Source organism: Colias eurytheme, chromosome 1 (assembly GCF_061535395.1).
Source record: "Colias eurytheme isolate Ceu_HAF_F1 chromosome 1, ilColEury1 Martin Lab GWU primary, whole genome shotgun sequence".
NCBI lineage: Eukaryota > Metazoa > Arthropoda > Insecta > Lepidoptera > Pieridae > Colias > Colias eurytheme.
This window is the reverse complement of record NC_142980.1, coordinates 15,254,903-15,274,324: the sequence shown is the minus strand read 5'-3', so window position 1 is coordinate 15,274,324 and position 19,422 is coordinate 15,254,903.

Below are 19,422 nucleotides of genomic sequence, written 5' to 3'. Positions count from 1 at the left end.
ATTAAAACAGAACATGAGCCTATTCTCCTGGGATACAACCTTCACCTTATCGATATTAAAAGTCATTTGGAAGGTGCCCAGAACGCTGCCATCGAACGACACAACTTCTCACTTAATATTGTTATCTAGCGAGAAATAGGCCGTGCTGCAGCAAAATCTGGATCTACGACAAACCACAAACTATCCAGAAACTAGACTTCCGCCCGCGGCTATGTGTTAATCCAAGTTACCCTCTATATGTGTGCTAAATTTCATTGTAATCGGTTCAGTAGTTTTTACGTGAAAGAGTAACAAACATCCATACATCCATACATCCATACATCCTTACAAACTTTCGCTTTTATAATATATATTAGATATTAGATTAGATTGGATATTAGATATACAATCAATAAATTATTTAGAGGTTTCGATGACTGTCTCCAAGTCATCAAATATTAAAGCTGTGGAAGGCCTTTCCAAATAGCGCTGTTAAATTTGACTTAGATATTTTAATCGTGACCTACATTCTGGTCAGTGTGTCATTATTAATTAAATGAGAAATGTCATTTTATTCGGTTTGTATTGGATAGAATAAGCCCATTGAAAATGTTAACATTGAAGAAATTTAAATTGGTACTACATCATTATTATTATAAATGACCCTTGAAGGAGTAATTGTAATAAACATTTGAACTATTTTACAATACTCAATTAAACTAGTAAAGCTTATTCAAACTATGCAGGTTTACAAGAGAAATTACACATAATATTTTCATACATCATCAAGGCAATTGCATCGCAGTGTTATAGCAATTTGAGATACAATAATTCTGAATAGTATCATGTCAACGTTCAAACATCCGCCTTTCCTGAAGAAATTGCTAGTCAAGTTATGCCTCATCACGAATTGGGTCATGCTCAAAGAAACAGCCTAAGAGGCATATTTATAGCATTATATGTCCTTATACTTCTAACCTAACAATGAACCCTCTTCAGGCCGTCAACTGTTTGACAGTATTTATAACTAGTACTAGGTAGGATTTTAGATTAGAACTTGGTATGAACTAAGTATGAACCCTAAGTTATATAGTACATTATTCTTTCTTTAATTATTATCATTAATTCAGTCATGATTTATCTAAATCTGTATTATTTACAAATTAATAATTAATTTTCATTTCCTACTTCGTTAATTTTATTAAATATTTTCTTATAAAAATACTTATAATTGCCGCATTCTTATTGCAATGAAAATAAAACAAGAGATAAAATTGAATCTAGAAACGAATAGTTATAGTAAACCTTGTTTCGGATCCTGAACATTTGTCCAAAGTCAGAGGTTAAGGCTTTTGACAAATGCTGAGTCCCCCTCTTTGTTATATTATTCTATCCAGATATCCAGATCCGTTACATCTTTTGTCTTTCCATACAATCCTGCAGGGTTTACTTTCCTCCAGGGATTTCACGCTCGTATAACGTTTCTCGATATATTCAATAAAAAATGCAAATTGTTGAAAGCAAAAGATAGAGAATCTGGTTCTTTAAATATGTGTCAAAGTTTTATTATTATATAGGTAAATATCCAAACCACATTAATAATTCAAATGATAACCTATTTTTAACAACGTGGTAGAAATATGGATGTGTTCCCATGATACATAATTTATGGCAAATATACGTCTATGCTCTGTTCAATTTTGAATAGCTTAAAATATAGTTATTTGAATCAAATAAACAGCACAGTTACACATAATATGCTGCATCAAAACCGCAACTCATGACTTTCAAATGAATAGTTACGCTATGATATAAGCCTGCACATTTCAATAATAATTTCACCGTTTATCTAAGTATAGCACAAACAGCTTTTAATATAATTAATTCAATTTGTTACGCTGAAGTGAACACATTTGCGCCGACATTTCACAACTAAATGCTAGGCTAGACCGCGACTCTAAAAGTCAGGCCTATTATAATCCTCATTGTGTTCTATTTATTTTTAGTCTGATTTTACATGGGGTTTAAATTATTCTTGTAAACCAGAGATATCTGCCTTTTTTAATTAAGGCCTATTTTGAGCATGAATACTTTTCGAAAGTATTCATGCTCAAAAGAAGGCATTAATTTAAAAGTTATAGTGTCGTTAGTCCGAAACAATCCCTATTTTTAGTAATCGCAAAACATTCCAATAATAATGATTATAACACTCGAACAAGAAAACTCCTGAGTTCCAACTTACAGCATTACATAAACGTTACCAAATTAGCTTCGTCCAAACAAATATATTTAACCCATATACCTATAAATGCAACCATGGCGCCGACCTGTCTGCTTCTCTGGGACAGCTTAACGCATGTACTCAGCTATTGTATTGTTTTATCAAGGTTAGAGAAATGTTGCCAAATTCAACAACCTGGTGATACGCCAATTCGAATTATGGCTCTTCTGATTCGTTTTAGCATTGTTGCGTCTGGTGACGGTTTATTGGAGTTTTGATAAAATGGAGATTACAATTTGTTATTGTGTTTGTTATAGCTACGAACTTCGTTATATGAATCGAGTGGGATGAGTTTTTGTAGCAGGGAATATATTGTCCTATCTGCCCAAATTTAACTTTAAAATGGTACAGTAACTGTTTAAATTGTAATAACAAAAATAGAAAACAGACAGGAGAAAGAGTACTTTTTAATATAAATCCACATTCGTGGAAGAGAGAACCGTCATGATCATCATCACGCGTTCAAGAAATTGTCATAAATGGCTGATTCATTTCGGTTCTAAACATTTTTATACTTATTAGTAAGTAGGTACTTACCTGTAAAAAATATGTAAATAAAAGTTGCTATGGTCTGAATGGAGTGAAAAGTTACTTTTATTTATTAATTCAGTTCTAAAGATTAGCATAATGTATAATCTTTATAGTCATTCAATTTTATTTTATTTGCGGCCTGACCCCAACCTTAAAATGCAAATGACACGAAGTATTTATTCTGCTTGTTATTTTTAAGGTACCCTAGCCAAGTGGCAACAATAAAATTTGTCAGTCTGTGTCTTATATAATCTGCTACACTAGCTGTCCCCCCCGGTTTCAACTGCGATGAAATTGATCGTGCTGAATTTGTCATAATTGTAATAGTTATTGCTTAATATTTGCTAAAAATTATAATACTCTCTTACATTTTTTCCTATTTATCGGGTGTCATGGTTTATATAATATTATCAAAATTATTATTTCCAAAAAGTAAAAAGTGTACATAGAATTTGCAATGCATATTTAATTGTAAAAATGATTATAATAATAATATTATGTTCTATTAAGATGATTAATGTGTTTTTCAACAACACGCTTGAACACAAACAATTATAACTACCAGATACTTATTAAATCCCAAAACAATCCCCTCAACATATTATCGTGAAATCGTAATAAAAATTACAAATCCACTTTTTCACTGGTAATATCCAGCTTAGTGAATTACCGTGTCTCACCCGGCCCGGGTAATCCCGGCCGGGTTTTAGTAACGGATTAAATGATACAAATTAACGATTTACTTAATATCGCTATTTTAAACGGTTAACTAGAATTTATTTGTTGCTTTATCGGTCACTACTCACTAGCTGAGCTCCGCGGTTTTACCCGTTAGATATATTTGTTAGATAGCCCATTTATCGAGGAAGGCTATATATTATCACGCTAAGACCAACATGAGCGGAGCAATGCGGATAAAACCGCACGGCACAGCTAGTTTACATACGCAAGTTTCTATCGCGATAATACCTATGCAAGTAAAAATTCGTAGCTAACCTAGCAGGTGTTTAATTATGGCTAGTCAAAGATGTGATTTTTTAAAGTTTTGCTCGTGGCATTGATCTGTTACTTAAGTAATTTCTTTTGTAAGTTTCCTACTTTTTCTAAGAAGCACAGGACTGAAGTCGCGAGTAAGTCTTGAGGGAGTCGGAAATATATCTCTTAGCGAATCCCAGATTGGCTTTCAAACAAGTAATAAAATTAAAAAGTTTGGATATTCAAAAATTGAAACGCTTGAGATAGTATTACTTTATAGTATAAGAAATAAGACAAAGCGATATGATATTGTATGGATGGATCGGAGAAACAAACTAGTTTTGTAGAAAAAACATTCTGATAAACACTAAATTTTTAACAAATCATAAATGCCCAGATCACGCTTCCTGTGTCAAAATATGAAAATATTTTCAACATAAATTATTAATTAAGATATATTTACAATTAGAGTACGTAACGGATATGATTTTTTAATGCAATAAATTTATTTTATTGGCTTTTTAAATGTACAGTAATTGAGACATTTTGTTAAAATTTATTTGATGCGTTACAAGCTACAGTCTGATATGAAATCATTACGACCGGACGCGAAAGAAGTATAAATGAAGTGTGTAGTGCTTATTATAAATTATTGGTTTTATATCACAAGTAATGCGTTGAAATGTACTCTCATCCAAGCTTGATTTAACAAATATCTCATATTATATTTTTTGCCTTGTGACCCCACACGAAGACAATTTTATACGGTGTATGTTATTCTAAATACCTACGCCATTTTTATATTAAATTTTATAACCGATTACAAGATAATCTTAAAACATAACCCTGCCAATGACACCTAATTATAACATATCTTATTTAACCTGTCTGTCTGTGTTAAAGAAGCTGAAATAATGTTTAACCTAACTACCTTCTTTAGTATCGTTTTCTCTAGCCCATGTGTATATTTTCTTAGTCCAACGGCTAGGTGTTGGCACTGTACTCCCATGTGACTAGTAAGGCTAGTTGTATTGTCGATTTTCCTAATCTCTCCCCGTCTAGTTTACCGTCCCTGTGGACAGTTAGTAAAAGAATAAACCGTGCTAACACTAATATGTTATTTAGAATATCTTTTAAAGAAAGCAGTGTAAGTTACACCTTTTATAAAGTTATATAATTCAAGAAGGGCTTAACGGATTTTAATGAGTTCTGCTTTGTTGGTTTTACCTCTACTTGGATTAAGATAATAGGTATTTTTAAATGCTATAAATTGTTACAGCGAATGTTTGTTGGACGCATCAACGTTTTGTTTATCTTTGACTAGAAAATGGTTTTATCAATGATTTTCTTAAGAATCGACCGATTACCCGATTTTAATAATAATCGATCAAAATCCAAAACTCGCAACCATAGATTAATCTATCCATCCATTTCCCGATAAAAGCTTACTTATCAATAACCAATCGAAGGATTGTTTTTCTACTAGCGCACAGAGTAGAGAACAATCGACAATGACAGATTGATTCAATCCTAGATAGAAGATACTTTATTAATTTCAGAGACCCTAAGAGGTTATTTTAACCCTTGCAAGCCTGACAATACATAGCTCACTTCCATCTATACTTATATATTATAAGTATGAATAGTTTGCTTGTATGCGCTAATCTCAGGAAATAGGTAATGGTCCGATTTGAAAAATTCTTACAGTGTTATACAGCCCATTTATCAAGGAAGTTGATAGGCTATTTACCACCACGCTAAGACCGGAGAGGAGCAAAGATAAAACCGCGGGTATAACTAGTTATGAATATGATAAGAAATCTTATTCCAAGACATGTATAGGTACTTATAGTGCACACCTGATGCATCTCCTGTTGCTTTTGGCAGACCTCTTGATTGAAAAGTAATTTGAAAAAGTTTTGGCAGCCGTGGTAAAGCAACTTGTGTTATGGTCAGATATTTAGAGGTAATCTGTATGGATTTGTTTGCTTCTTTGTGATCTGATTGCGTTTGATTCTTATTGTTGTTTGTTCTTATTGGTTCATTTAAGAACTGTAGGAGATGAGTGTTTTACTCGAATTATTAAAATGCTTGTGTTTTGGTTTTGGGAGAATTTATATATGTAGATAGAGTGTCAATATTTTATAGATCTGTTAGCCTCAGCGGCTATAAAAAGTGTGGGTACTCCTATATTACCTACTTACTACTATCATGCTACTATAGTACTAATACAGTACCTATATTCCCACTATGCTTCTAATTTTCATTTTATTCAACATAATATCTTAATACAGTTTGTGTTAAAATAAATATTTGACTTAAACATATATTCAGCGATTTGTTATTAAATATCATTGAATGAAATCCCTGGAGTTTTATGAATTTACAAGAGAGTAATTGGCAGCAAATACTTACTTATCTAAGTCTCGGTATAAAATAAAATACTAAACCTAGATACTGGTTGAAAATTCAGATATTTTATTAATTAATTTTTAAATAAAAAATATCATGCCTTTTAATAATTCCAGGTATAGGTATATTATTGTGATATATTTTTAGAAGAACTCTATCAAGTAAAGTTATTGAATTTATTCACTTAACGTAAACTTTATACTAAAACTGCTCAATCCAAGCATATAAATAACTAGCGGTCCGCCCCGGCTTCGCCCGTGGTACCTACATTGTTAAACTATCCTATCTCTCAAGTTGGATCGAACTGCACATGGTGAGCGAATTTTATTATAATCGGTTAAGTGGTTAAGGAGTCCATTGAGGACAAACATTGTGACACGAGATTTATATATATGTATTAAGATTTTGTATCATAAAATTGCTTCTAAAAAGCTATAGCTTTTTATGCTATGCAACTCTATAGACTTGCATACCTCTATATATTGTAGCCCATAATATCTAATAGACGACAATCGCAAAAGATGAATTAAACTCTCAAATACTATTTGCGTAAAATCAATACAAGTGTAAAACACAATCAAACGTGCGTCAATAAAAACCACAGTTCTTACCACAGTTATACAACAATGAGACAGGTAATATTTCAATCTTCAAACGTTTACAATAATTAAAGTCGATTTGGTCCCACAAGCTAAATAGCGTGATAGACGTCACAATGTGTCCGAGGCGTATTTTGAGAAAGAAGAACGAAAATAAAATACACACGGTCTTCTCATATTGGTTGGGGAAATGGATATTGAATATGATATGTAATTAATTGAAGATATCTATTGGTGTATTGAAGTTACATTTCTGTGTGTATAGAGCTGTAAATAAATGGATGTGTTAAAATCGGTACTGATAAAATTGCAGCTTCAATTTTTATCAAAATATCTTGATACTTGAAACTTGCTTCAAACAGACGATTATATAATTATATATAACAAAAATTATTATTAAAATAGTACGAAAATATTTTCATTGGTAGATAATACGTTATGTTAAAGGGTAACTTAGATTTATTAAAGTGAAACTCTTATTACATCGTCTCAAACTTTTTGGTATGTGTAGCGCATGTCGCGTGTATCGCGGCATGACCGTCACGCGACATGCGCTACACAAAGCAGTGTTCGGAACCGTTAGAACAGTTTCACTTTTACCGTGGTTTCATAAAAGCACACAACATTTTTTTTCATATGAAATATTTTTTTTTTTTACAAAACCGCTTTCAAAATGTAAAACGTCAAGTCGAAAACGGTTCTTCATAATAAATCAAAGTTTTACTTAATTTGGGCATCGACTACTTTGTTGTTTTACACATTGTATGTTTCACACTTTTGAGTTTTTATTAAAAATAGGTTTCTTTCTTTCTTGGTCATAAATTCCCTAATAAAAATTTAATAAACTCTACATAAGTTTCAGTAAAAATACTTCAGTTGGTCTTTACAGTCGTGTGTTGTACTCAATACAAAACAGTGATATGGCAAATAAGTGTAAGTTAAGGAAACACTTAACACCATGACCAGTTGCTTTTGACCAGTGCAGAGAAGAAAATTAAATTCTTAACTATGTTTAAGGTCCTAAAGACAACCGTGAGATAGAAATAATTTCTAGGTAGATTGTCAATATTCATATTTTCATACCGTTGCGTCCATGTTGGGTCCATGTTGCGTTGCGTCCATGTTGGGTCAAGTAATATTATAGACACAAGTAGAATCATTAATACAAAATGCACCTTACAATAATTACAATCAAAAACATACTACATATAATACTAAATGTATAATTAGTATCTCGGAACCCATCAAAGCTTTAAGTGACAGGACATCATCAGATCGTCTAGCCAAAGGGCAACGAACTCCATGTATCTCTGTTTCTTTGATAAGCCATTTCTTATAAAACATTAGCAACTAGCATAAAAAAGAAAGAGGGAAAACCATTAATTGGCTACATCCATGTTATAACAGGGGTGTAATGTATCTTCCCAAAGGGGCTTTCTTGGAACAAGCTATAGTAATTCCCTCAATTTCATTCCAGTCATTATTAGTTCTGTACTTACTTCCCACTGTTTGATTTTACGCTGGTGCTTCATTAGGAAAATAAAGACTTACAACATTTACACAGTGGTTAACTTTTTCTGTTTTAATTTTGTCCAATATTTCTGTCTTGAATTTCTTGCTAACAATAACGAACACAACACAAACGAATTACTGAATTCAGCTTAAAGACAAAAATATAAATTCATTTATACCTTATTCAAGTACCCTACATGTATTAATAATTAAACTAGTATATACAGTATATACGAGCAGAACATGTAGTCTAGACTATTATTCAATTAATAGTTTAAATAATTTGTAAACTGTGTCTATTTCGAACAGTCCTTGTGAAAAGGGTCTAACATCAAACGTGATTTGTATCGAAGACCATGTCATAATTATAACGTACCAGTGTTGAGCGGAGTCCCAACGGCAGATAATAAATCGTCAAAGTGCGTCACCCGGGGACCAATTTAAACCCAACCTGGTGAGTCACGGAGTCTGTCTGTCTGAGTGTCGGACGTTTAGCAGGGTGGTATCATGTTTAGAGACATGATGATCAAAGGTAACATGCGCGTGAAATGTGTTATTTATATTAAACTCAAACTCAAACATTTATTTATTCAATTAGACTTCTTTTAGAAGCACTTTTGAAACGTCACTAGGTACATATTTTTAACATTTACCACCTTTATGGTTATTAATGATGTTATAAAATGTTTTCAAGAAATAGTCAAAATAAACTCATTTCATTTAGGGCCGATTTTTCAATGCTTGGATAAAACTTATTCGTTGAATAATATATAAAACTACCATTTTAAAAACGTTTTCTAATTGCCCGTATTTGACAGTTTATGTGACATTTTAATATTATCGTGTTATAGGTACTTTATTGGACGGATAAGTTTTATCCAAGCATTGAAAAATCGGCCCTTATTCAATTACTGTATGATTAATCTATCATTCACTTTTAAATTATTAATACTAGTCCATAAAAGTAAAATCCATTGTTCAAACTAAATAATACACCCATATAATAAACCTACCTCCTCTTGTGGTCGAATCAGCTGTAGATATTCTATTAATGCTAAAAAAGTTGTAAGTATATGGAAATCAGTCTGTCAATAATCAATACAACATAGTCACTTCATTGCATTCTTCTCCATGCCACCCTGCAATAATTACATTTCACTCGACACTTCAAAACGTATTACAGCCTGTCTATTGCGCTACAGTGGTCCATAAGTATCTCCATGCTCGCACACTATTATATCCAATACAATTGTATGGCAGCATTAGAGCCTCCTTACGGAGATGCAGAGCCTAATCTGTTGCGTAATACTACGAATTAGCGCTAACTACTTCATATTCTGGCTTTATGCAGTCACAAAGCGTAATGTGCTGGATAATTCACGTGAAATAGTAGAGCGTTTTAGCCTTTAAGGGATTTTGTTATATTATGCTAAAATATGTTATCGCAATGTGGAAGGATTAGTTTTTGAAGTCGGATTTATTTATCCCTAAAATATTCTACTCAGAATACCAAGTGATAAACGAGAGGATACTTCTAACAAAGATATAAATGACGCCGTACTAATTATTGTTGATTTTGATTTTAGGATTTTACCGCAACATAAAAAATAATATTTTTTACTATACAGTACAATTCTAAATGATTTTCTTCCATCATATACTTCTGATTAATTGGTTGTATTATGTTGTGATTAATATAAATAAGACCAATAAATTTTTTATAATAAAAGGGCTGCAGGGTCATGAAAAATAAAAACAATTTTATAAACGACGTACAAGAGAATAATCACTTGAGGCCAGAATGCCAACAGTTAGGTTAAAATATGGGCATGGCAATGCGATGCAGCAGTACTGCCAACATTTATTAATGTATTTGGTTTTTGCAAAGACTATGCCAGTCGGTTGTCGATATAAGAGCCCACTTAGAAATATAGCAGACTTCGAATTTAAGAAAATATCATTGAGGGGTCAAGGGCCTCTTTGAAAGTGAATTTCATTTCGGTATTCCCGATAAATATTTGGTTTGAGAGAATGGAGTCTAAACATGAGTGGTTCGTGATTGTATCAGTGATTTTTCTTTAAATGTTCCTTCCATAAGTGCTTAGATTCTATAGCTACTTAGGTCTTCAAAGCAGTCTCATAATATCTCAAATAATTATCACCGCTTTGCGAAAGTTTATATATCTTTGTTAATACGAAAAACCTCGACAATAATTTTGATAGTTCTGACGGATGCATTTTTAATGACTTGAAACAGCCACTACATACAAAATATATATGTATTAAATCATTTGATCTCAATATATTAAGGAGAACATAAATTAGTTTACACTTCAAACTAATAAGATATTTGCATTCGCAATACTGTCTGTGAATTTGAGATACTGTCTCCATTCATGTAACATAGTGCAGTACAAGTGAAGACGGGCTCTGATTGGTTTACCAAATGAATTATACAGGGTGTCCCAAAAAGTAGTGATGAACGGAAGCTGGGAGGTAGAGGACCTAAAGGGCTATCCGAATCACCCCCATGTATGTTATGCGATTTTTCGTATTTTCGGAGTTATGACGTTTTTTTTCAATTTTTCACCTATCGCCGAGTACGGTGATATTTTCACTCATGGTGACGTCAATTATTGCGGAAGGTGCTTGATTTTTTTTGTGTGCTAAGCTGAAAGATAGGCCAATTCAGTATGGTAACATTTACTATCGTTAGATCTTTGAATGGAATAAAAAAAAGAATTAAAATGCCAAGAAAGATAAAATTACCCAGTATGTTCTCCACTTCAAGGGCCCGTAAAAAAATAAAATCACATAAAAAAAGTTTTCCATTTGGCTTTTAAAAACTTGCTCTATCTATCAGGTAGCTACCCTGAAAATTTCATTTTATTATTCAGAAGGCTTCAATCGAAAAATTGAAATCTAAATGAGGTAAGTGCAAAAATTGAATTAACATGATGATTAATAAAAACAAATTAAAACCAATAACAAGGTGTTTAATTACCAGAAATTTTTAAAATGACCCCGCTATTGCTCAGTGCAAGTGCGACATCACCGTAAAAAGTTGTCTTTTAAATGTCTGAATGCCCTTTTATCATTTTTAATGGTTTCTTCTGCTACTATGAATTTCCAGGTTATTTCGTTCAAATTGTGGCAGTCTCTCGTCTTTGTAGTATCCCCACGGAAAAAAATCAATAGGGTTTATGTCCGGGGACCGTCGAGGCCAGGCTAAAGGGCAAAGATACCCTGAAAGATGGATTGGTCGTTGCAGCCTGCGCATGCGCTGGTGACGCCTGCCTTAAAGCCTGGCCTGCACGGTCCCTCGACCTAAACCCCATTGATTTGTTTCAATGGGGATACTAAAAAGACCTCGGCTACTTGAGAGAATGCTACAATTTGGACGAAATAACCCGGAAATTCATAGTAGCAGAAGAAACCATTAAAAATGATAAAAGGGCATTCAGACATTTAAAAGACAACTTTTTACGGTGATGTCGCACTTGCATTGAGCAACAGCGGGGTTATTTTAAAAATTTCTGGTAATTAAACACCTATTTATGGGTTTTAATTTGGTTTTAATGATCATCATGTTAATAAAATTTTTGCACTTACCACATTTAGATTTCAATTTTTCGATTGAAGTCTTCTGAATAATAAAATGAAATTTTTAGGGTAGCTACCTGATAGATAGAGCGAGTTTTTAAAAGCCAAATGGAAAACTTTTTTTATGTGATTTTATTTTTTTATGGGCCCTTGAAGTTGTGAACATACTGGGTAATTTTATCTTTCTTGGCATTTAATTCTTTTTTTATTCCATTCGAAGATCTAACGATAGTAAATGTTACCATACTGAATTGGCCTATCTTTCAGCTTACCACACAAAAAAAATCAAGCATCTAGCGCAATAAGTCACGTCACCATAAATAAAAATCTCATCGTACTCAGCGATAGATGAAAAATTGAAAAAAATGTCATAACTCCGAAAATACGAAAAATCGCATAACATACATGGGGGTGATTCGGATAGCTCTCTAGGTCCTCTACCTCCCAGCTTCCGTTCATCACTACTTTTTGGGACACCCTGTATGTACTAATAGTGACAATTGCCTGCATCTGTCGTCGTATAAATTGCACCGAAATGTTTCGTAAACTTTCACTAAGCGAACATTTTTAGTAACTAGTAATTTCGTACATGTGTTACGGAAGCAATGTATTCAATTAGATATGAATTATTAAAACCCATAAAATTACTTTATATTTGAAACCGAAAATTCTTTTAACAAGCGATTAATTCATTAGATTCGCCTCTTCAAACACGAAATGAAGCTGAGAGCGTTACATCAAATCTGTCAACTTTTTATGTCCACGAGTTGCGTACATTTATACATTTGCCGTTGTATTTGTGTCCCATTCGTGTATTCATGTGCAGTTTATTTTTATTTATTTTATAGTGTCTCTAGATTATTTCAGTCAATGTCGGAGTTGACGCGGAAGTCTGAATAGACTCCGTGACGACAGCGTTAACAAGTTTGCGCCGGTTCGGGGATTTTATAATATTCTTGCCAATGTGGATTTGGATTATGATAATTTAGTAAGACCCTCAGTTTACGGTACATTTACAAATGAAGATAATAATTTAGATATGGCAATAGAGCGCTACGTTGGAGTCACAGATAATATCTTAATATATATAAATCTCGTGTCAAACTCAAACAAACTCAAACTCAAACATTTATTTATTCAATTAGACTTCTTCTAGAAGCACTTTTGAAACGTCATTAAGTACATATTTTAACATTTACCACCGATTCGGAAAGCAGTATCTACGGAGAAGAATCGGCAAGAAACTCCATAGTTGCTCTTTTTAATCATGTCAGATTTACAATTTTACAAATTACATATATGTACTAATATCATAATATTATATTATCATAATATGCCAAAGAACTGTCCTGTGGTTTTTACGCGACAACCCTCCATGGGTTTTTATCTTCCATATATTCCTTAATACTGTAATAGGCTCTCTTGACAAGTACATTTTTTATATAAGATTTAAATTTAGAACTACTTAACTCTTTAATATTATGAGGAATTCTGTTGTAAAAGCGTATACCTTGGCCCATAAATGAATTTTTAACTTTAGCTAGCCGGAATAATGGCATTTCAATTTTATTTCTGTTTCTTGTGTCATAACAATGTCTATCTCCTACTTTTGTGTGTAAGTAAGCGTTATTATGTACATATAAAATGTCACAGTGTTTGTCCTCAATGGACTCCTAAACCACTTAACCGATTATAATAAAATTCGCACACCATGTTTAGTTCGATCCAAGCAGACCACTAGTAAGACTAGATATAAGTAAGAATGAATTAACGATGTTATTTTCTACACAACTTCATAATATTCATTAATTTGCGTCGGCGAATACATGCTTATCTATCACCTATTTAATCTTTATTTATCTTAAGCGTTGTGATTCTCACTTTAATAACTACGTAACAATGTAATAGCATGACTTAATTATACAATAATAAATGAAACAAGCACATAATTAAAGACCTTATCGAATGTGTACAAGTGCTTAAGCAAAATTGGATGATTGTCAATAACTACAGCTGTAGCTAATCTATACAAAACAAACAACAATTCATCACTAAAGCCAATAACACACAATTTTCCTCATCCACTAACAAATAACAACCACCAGTTGTTTCTTCTAATTTGTCACTATTATATACGTTTAATCGTTTCCCATTAGTATCGTGTTTATCTTATAAAATATCTTAAGGCTTAAAGAGTTTTCTCCATACATATTTGATGTCTACACAATTATCCTTCCCCTTGTATGACCGCATTGCGTCCGCGGATGTCTTGAGGCCTTCGCAAATCTGTATTATTTATTCAAGCCACTTTCTTACGTTGTGGACACTGATACGCAGAAACCATTACTGCGATTTAACGACGCAGTTATCTGTTATAATGGATATTTTGTTTGGTTTAGTTATTGTGTTGATTGCTAAGCGGAGGGGAGTGAATTGGTGCGGATTAATCTGCTTCTAATCTGATTCTTAATACATATTTATATACTACTAGAGGTCCGCCCCGGCTTCGCCCGTGGTACATATTTCGCAATAAAAGGTAGCCTATGTCCTTTCTCGGGTATTAAAATATCTCCATACCAAATTTCATGCAAATTGGTTCAGTAGTTTAGGCGTGATTGAGTAACAGACAGACAGACAGACAGAGTTACTTTCTCATTTATAATATTAGTATGCATGTAATATTACGTCGATGTTTTATGGTACAGTAATTATTAGTAAAAATATTGAATAAATATAAATTATTTTAATATCTTATAAGTTATAAGAAACGTGTTCTAACAAACATTGAAGGATCAAAATAATGCCAAGTATTGTTTTCTTTATTTAATTTTTATTGTACCTATTGAAATTCCCATTCTAGGGATACGGGTCTCCTAGGATATAAACTATCACATGTGATTCGCAGCTGTCACTCATGATAGTTTAGATAGACATCCATCACCATACAAACATCCAACAGCATGCTACGAAAGCAATACATTTTAATAAAACGCGAAAATTGCATGTTTTATGAAACGTACAAAATTAATGAAACGTCTTTATGGAGATTCTAAACAGACATAATAATATCGTCAGACTTCTTTTTTATATCGAAAGACGATGTTTTCATTGATAAGCCGTGAAACATCACTTTAGTAATTTTTATACAATATTCTTAAACGATAGAGGTTTTCAATACACAGCAGTTTTATTTAGGTGCCAAAATAAATGTATTATTTTGGACATGTTAATGTAGTAGAGTTAGTTAAGGATTATTATGTATTGTATATAAATACCTACCGTGTTTCACAACATATTTAAAATCTTATTTTAATTGATTTTTTTATCAAATTTTATAAAAAGAGTTTTTATGAAAATATCGCTAATTCGGAATATTGCACTTACCGAGCAAAATTGGTAATAGCTAGATAGTCATTCTTTTAAATTATTTGAGTATAATCCTCAGTGTGAGCTAAGTACTGAATAAAAGCATCGTTTTCGTTCAGAATCTTGGAATATATTGACCAAAATGTTCTCGGAAAATGCCACGTAAGGTAATCGTTTGGCAATTTGCTCAATAACTTTATTCTATCAGTTACAACGAATAAAATAACAAGTTATAATAATAGAAAAATAATCATTTACGCAAAATTTACGCGCTACCTTATATAAAAGGTAGCAAAAGAGAATGTTTGTAAACTCTGCCAATAACATAATGAATGAAATAATAATTAAAATACTACACAAATTATATTAAAAATATTATGAACTAAATATAAACACAAAAATACAATCTATTATACGATGCCAATTACGATTACGAATAGTGGAAAATCTACTAAAATTTTAACTGATACATGTGTTTAAATAGTTAAATATTTTTTATATTTTATTAAAAGATACCTTGACACATGTGATACTGTTTCCTTTCAATTAATAACACGTTGTAAATAAATTACTTGCTAAAATTAGACCTCAATATTCGAAGTCTTCAATAAACCACACAGATCGTTCGAGAAACGAAGCAAGATGTTTGGTCAATATTTAAATAGCTTTCATACTAAAATTGATAATATTAATTTTGTACAAGATCGTGTTTGCTTCTGACTTAATAATTAGATCTGTTCCTCCGTGCTAGTCGAGTGATCTATGTTTATAGTAAATTTAATTGGTAATTAATTTTTGATTTTAATCAGTAATTTTGACCTAATTTTATATTATAAGTTACGAAATCTACACAAAGAAAATGTTAAATTATTTTTAACATTGATTTACTCTCTTTTTAAACACTTGAATTATTTATCCGATACATTTGAATAAAAAATACATAATATTGCATTTCTCCTGTTCACTTTTTTAATTTTTTTTTTCACAAAAAAATGTTTAATATTATTAATTTACCTTTAGTACAAAAACATTCCAAATCCCTAGATTAAACGAACATTAACAAAATAAACATGACATTAGCACTTATAAAAGTTAACACAAAAACATTTCGAGTTCGAGTTCCAAACAAAAAACGTTACCGCGTACATTAAAAATGTAGCATATTTCTTTGCAGCAGTTAACTTTTTATGCTAAACCTTTTTCCCGGTGGGTTTCCAGCACCCGGAGCTGCCTCTGAGAGTATCGTAAATCGGTGTTAGGGTAGCTCCCTCCCGTTCTGTCCTCTATTTGCATATTTATTTGCATTTCATTCGTAAGGTTTTGCATCGATTCTTTGTTTTCTGAACGCATGCTAGATGTGTCACACTCGACCTTATTAGGACTGAATTTATTAAACGTATTTTTTACGTAGTGTAATAAGAGCAAATATAGTGGTAAAAGCAGTAATATAAATAGCAATAAATATTTAATGAGATTTAGTTAAAAAGCAAGACTCATGCTTATTTTTCAATAAAAACTTATTCATTTTACATTATTAAAAAAAACAACCAGTTTCAAATTATTTTAATAATTATGCAAAGTTTATCATCACAAAATAATTTCTGCTTGGTAGGGATTTCTCCTTGGGGACAGCCCTATGCTTGTTTAAATTCCGATTATACGATCAATGATACTAATTCAATCTAATACCGTTTTTTCTAAGGCTCCAGGGTCATTAGTTCATTGAACTTAATAAAAACGAATTTTAAATATTTTGCAATTGTATCGAGGTTGATTCTATTTTAGCATCGCGTTAACAGGTTTTGGTCTTTAACTACTGCCTTTTTACTTTTAGCGTTAAGTTTATTCAGTTTGTAAGTGTTTTTATGTTATTGAAATAGAGTTGCTAATTTGACATTATATTTTTATTTTTGAGGGTCTTCAAAAAAAAAGGAAGGTAAGTTATAAATATTATACTTACATAACATGTACATTTCTACTAAAAAAAATATTAACGAAATGGTGCATCTTTATTCCCTTATTTATTTAGAATTAAAAGCTCATGTATAGTCTACACGTGTACATGAATAAAAAATGATGAAATGGTCATAAAACTGTTTCGTACTCCGTTTATAATATTACGTGTAATTTTCTGTAAACCTTCATTTGTGACTAATTAATAATGCATTCATAGTTGAATATGCAAAGACCAATTTTTCCCTTTCAAAGAAAGCTGTGGAACAATACATGACAAAAGAGAATTCATAATGAAGTAGTAAAATATAGTGTCATGTGAAATGAAAATAACATATCACAGTTGTTCATAGTGGTTCATTCTGTTCATTGCTTATAAATGTTTATTGATTTGTTTGTGTTATATTGTATTGAAATAATTTGATGCCGAATTATGATATCGTCGTATTATGAGTATTGGAGCAATATTAATATGTAAAGGATTAGTTTTACAGATAACGAATTCCGGTTTTATTTGGTATATGATTTACATAATATTATAAATGAACGGAAATAAATATGTATATTGGTGTTGATATGTGAATTGTGTAGCTCTGATTTTCTCATTTTGTAAACTTTTTTCTGAGTATTTTTCTTTATATTTTTCAAATTAGATTAAATATTGTATATTAATACTCGCAGTATAGTTAATCTGTGGTATTAGTATTAAGCAAAATAATTAGTTATAATCATAATAAGAAAGTATGGTGCAGATATGTATATTATTCAATACATACCTAGTTTATCTTTTTGATTTAGAAATATGTAGAAAATTTTATTATTTCTACGTATTTTTCTTAAGATTGAATATTGTTTTGAAAATACTCGCATTATATCTAACCTGTGATATTAGGAAAAACTGCAGATAAATTAATAATTCACCAAGATACAGGAAGAAGACACCTTACAGGCAGAAGTTAACAGAAACCACACATAGAAAAGGTCATAATTTACTTCCATTAATACATAATTATTAATTATTATGGTATAAAATAAAGAGTTATTAAAATATAAATATTAGGTACAAAATATGAAAAAAACATTGAAAATATATGCAACGATATTTAAAACAAAAAATGAAAAAGGAAAACTGTGTCCAAATGTCAAATTCAAAAACCAAATGGTCTGATGAATAAACAACTCATCATAAATAGAACGTTTAAACGAACAGAGATGGACATTGGACCCTGCAAATTGCAACCAACATAGATGATCTTGAACGATGTGGGCGGAACCAAACGCCGCAGTCTTCAAAGGAGCTATACCTTCTTGTCTTAAAGCCACTGCATAGATACACAGCTGTTTAACTGACGTTATTCCAACCGCTAATGTTATAAATAGGATCTTTGATGCTAAAACGTCTTGACGGATTTGTATTTGTTATGCAGATAGATTGTAATTTATGCTAATTGGTAAGAGCGTTTAGAATATCCAAATATAAGCTTTTATGGTTAAAATAGTATGTTGATTATGAAGTACCCATTCATAATTATAATAGCTAATATTGATTGTCAGTTTCTCTGACTAAATGACGAAACGGATGTACTGATTTTAACGATGCTTTCACATATTTTATAACTCTCTAATTCAGATCGTTTGGACCGTAATAATGAAAAGATCCGATTAGTAAATATACCTAAAGTATACTAAAGATTTCTAAGTCTTACGTGAAATGAATCCACATTCCGTTTTCCATAATCTAACATCCGGGTTACATACAATTCCAACAGGGACAGAAGTTTAATAAATCGTCCATGTCAAGAACATTATTTATAACCAACTTTAAAGGTAACTAAATTTTAAATTCATATGCTACCTGCCATTTAACGTCGATTATCGATTCAATTTCGCTTCTACGATAACACTTTGTTTTCGACAGCAAAACAGACAAGCGGTTTCGGCTTTAAACTTTTGTATTGGTTAATACTAAATGGTGGATTTGGCTGCTAATTCGCTCGCTAATTTTGCAAGTTTTTTGGTTATTTGTTTGTTGGTACTGCGGGCAATTGCGGCAAAATGTTTAAGTAATGACAGATAAGGAATTACAGTTTTAGTTTTACAGTTTGTACACAAATACAAATCTAATTAAACATTTAGATAGTCTTGTATTACACAATTCTGTAGCATAATTTAACTAAGAAATTTATAAAGAAGAATCACTAAAAGTCACAA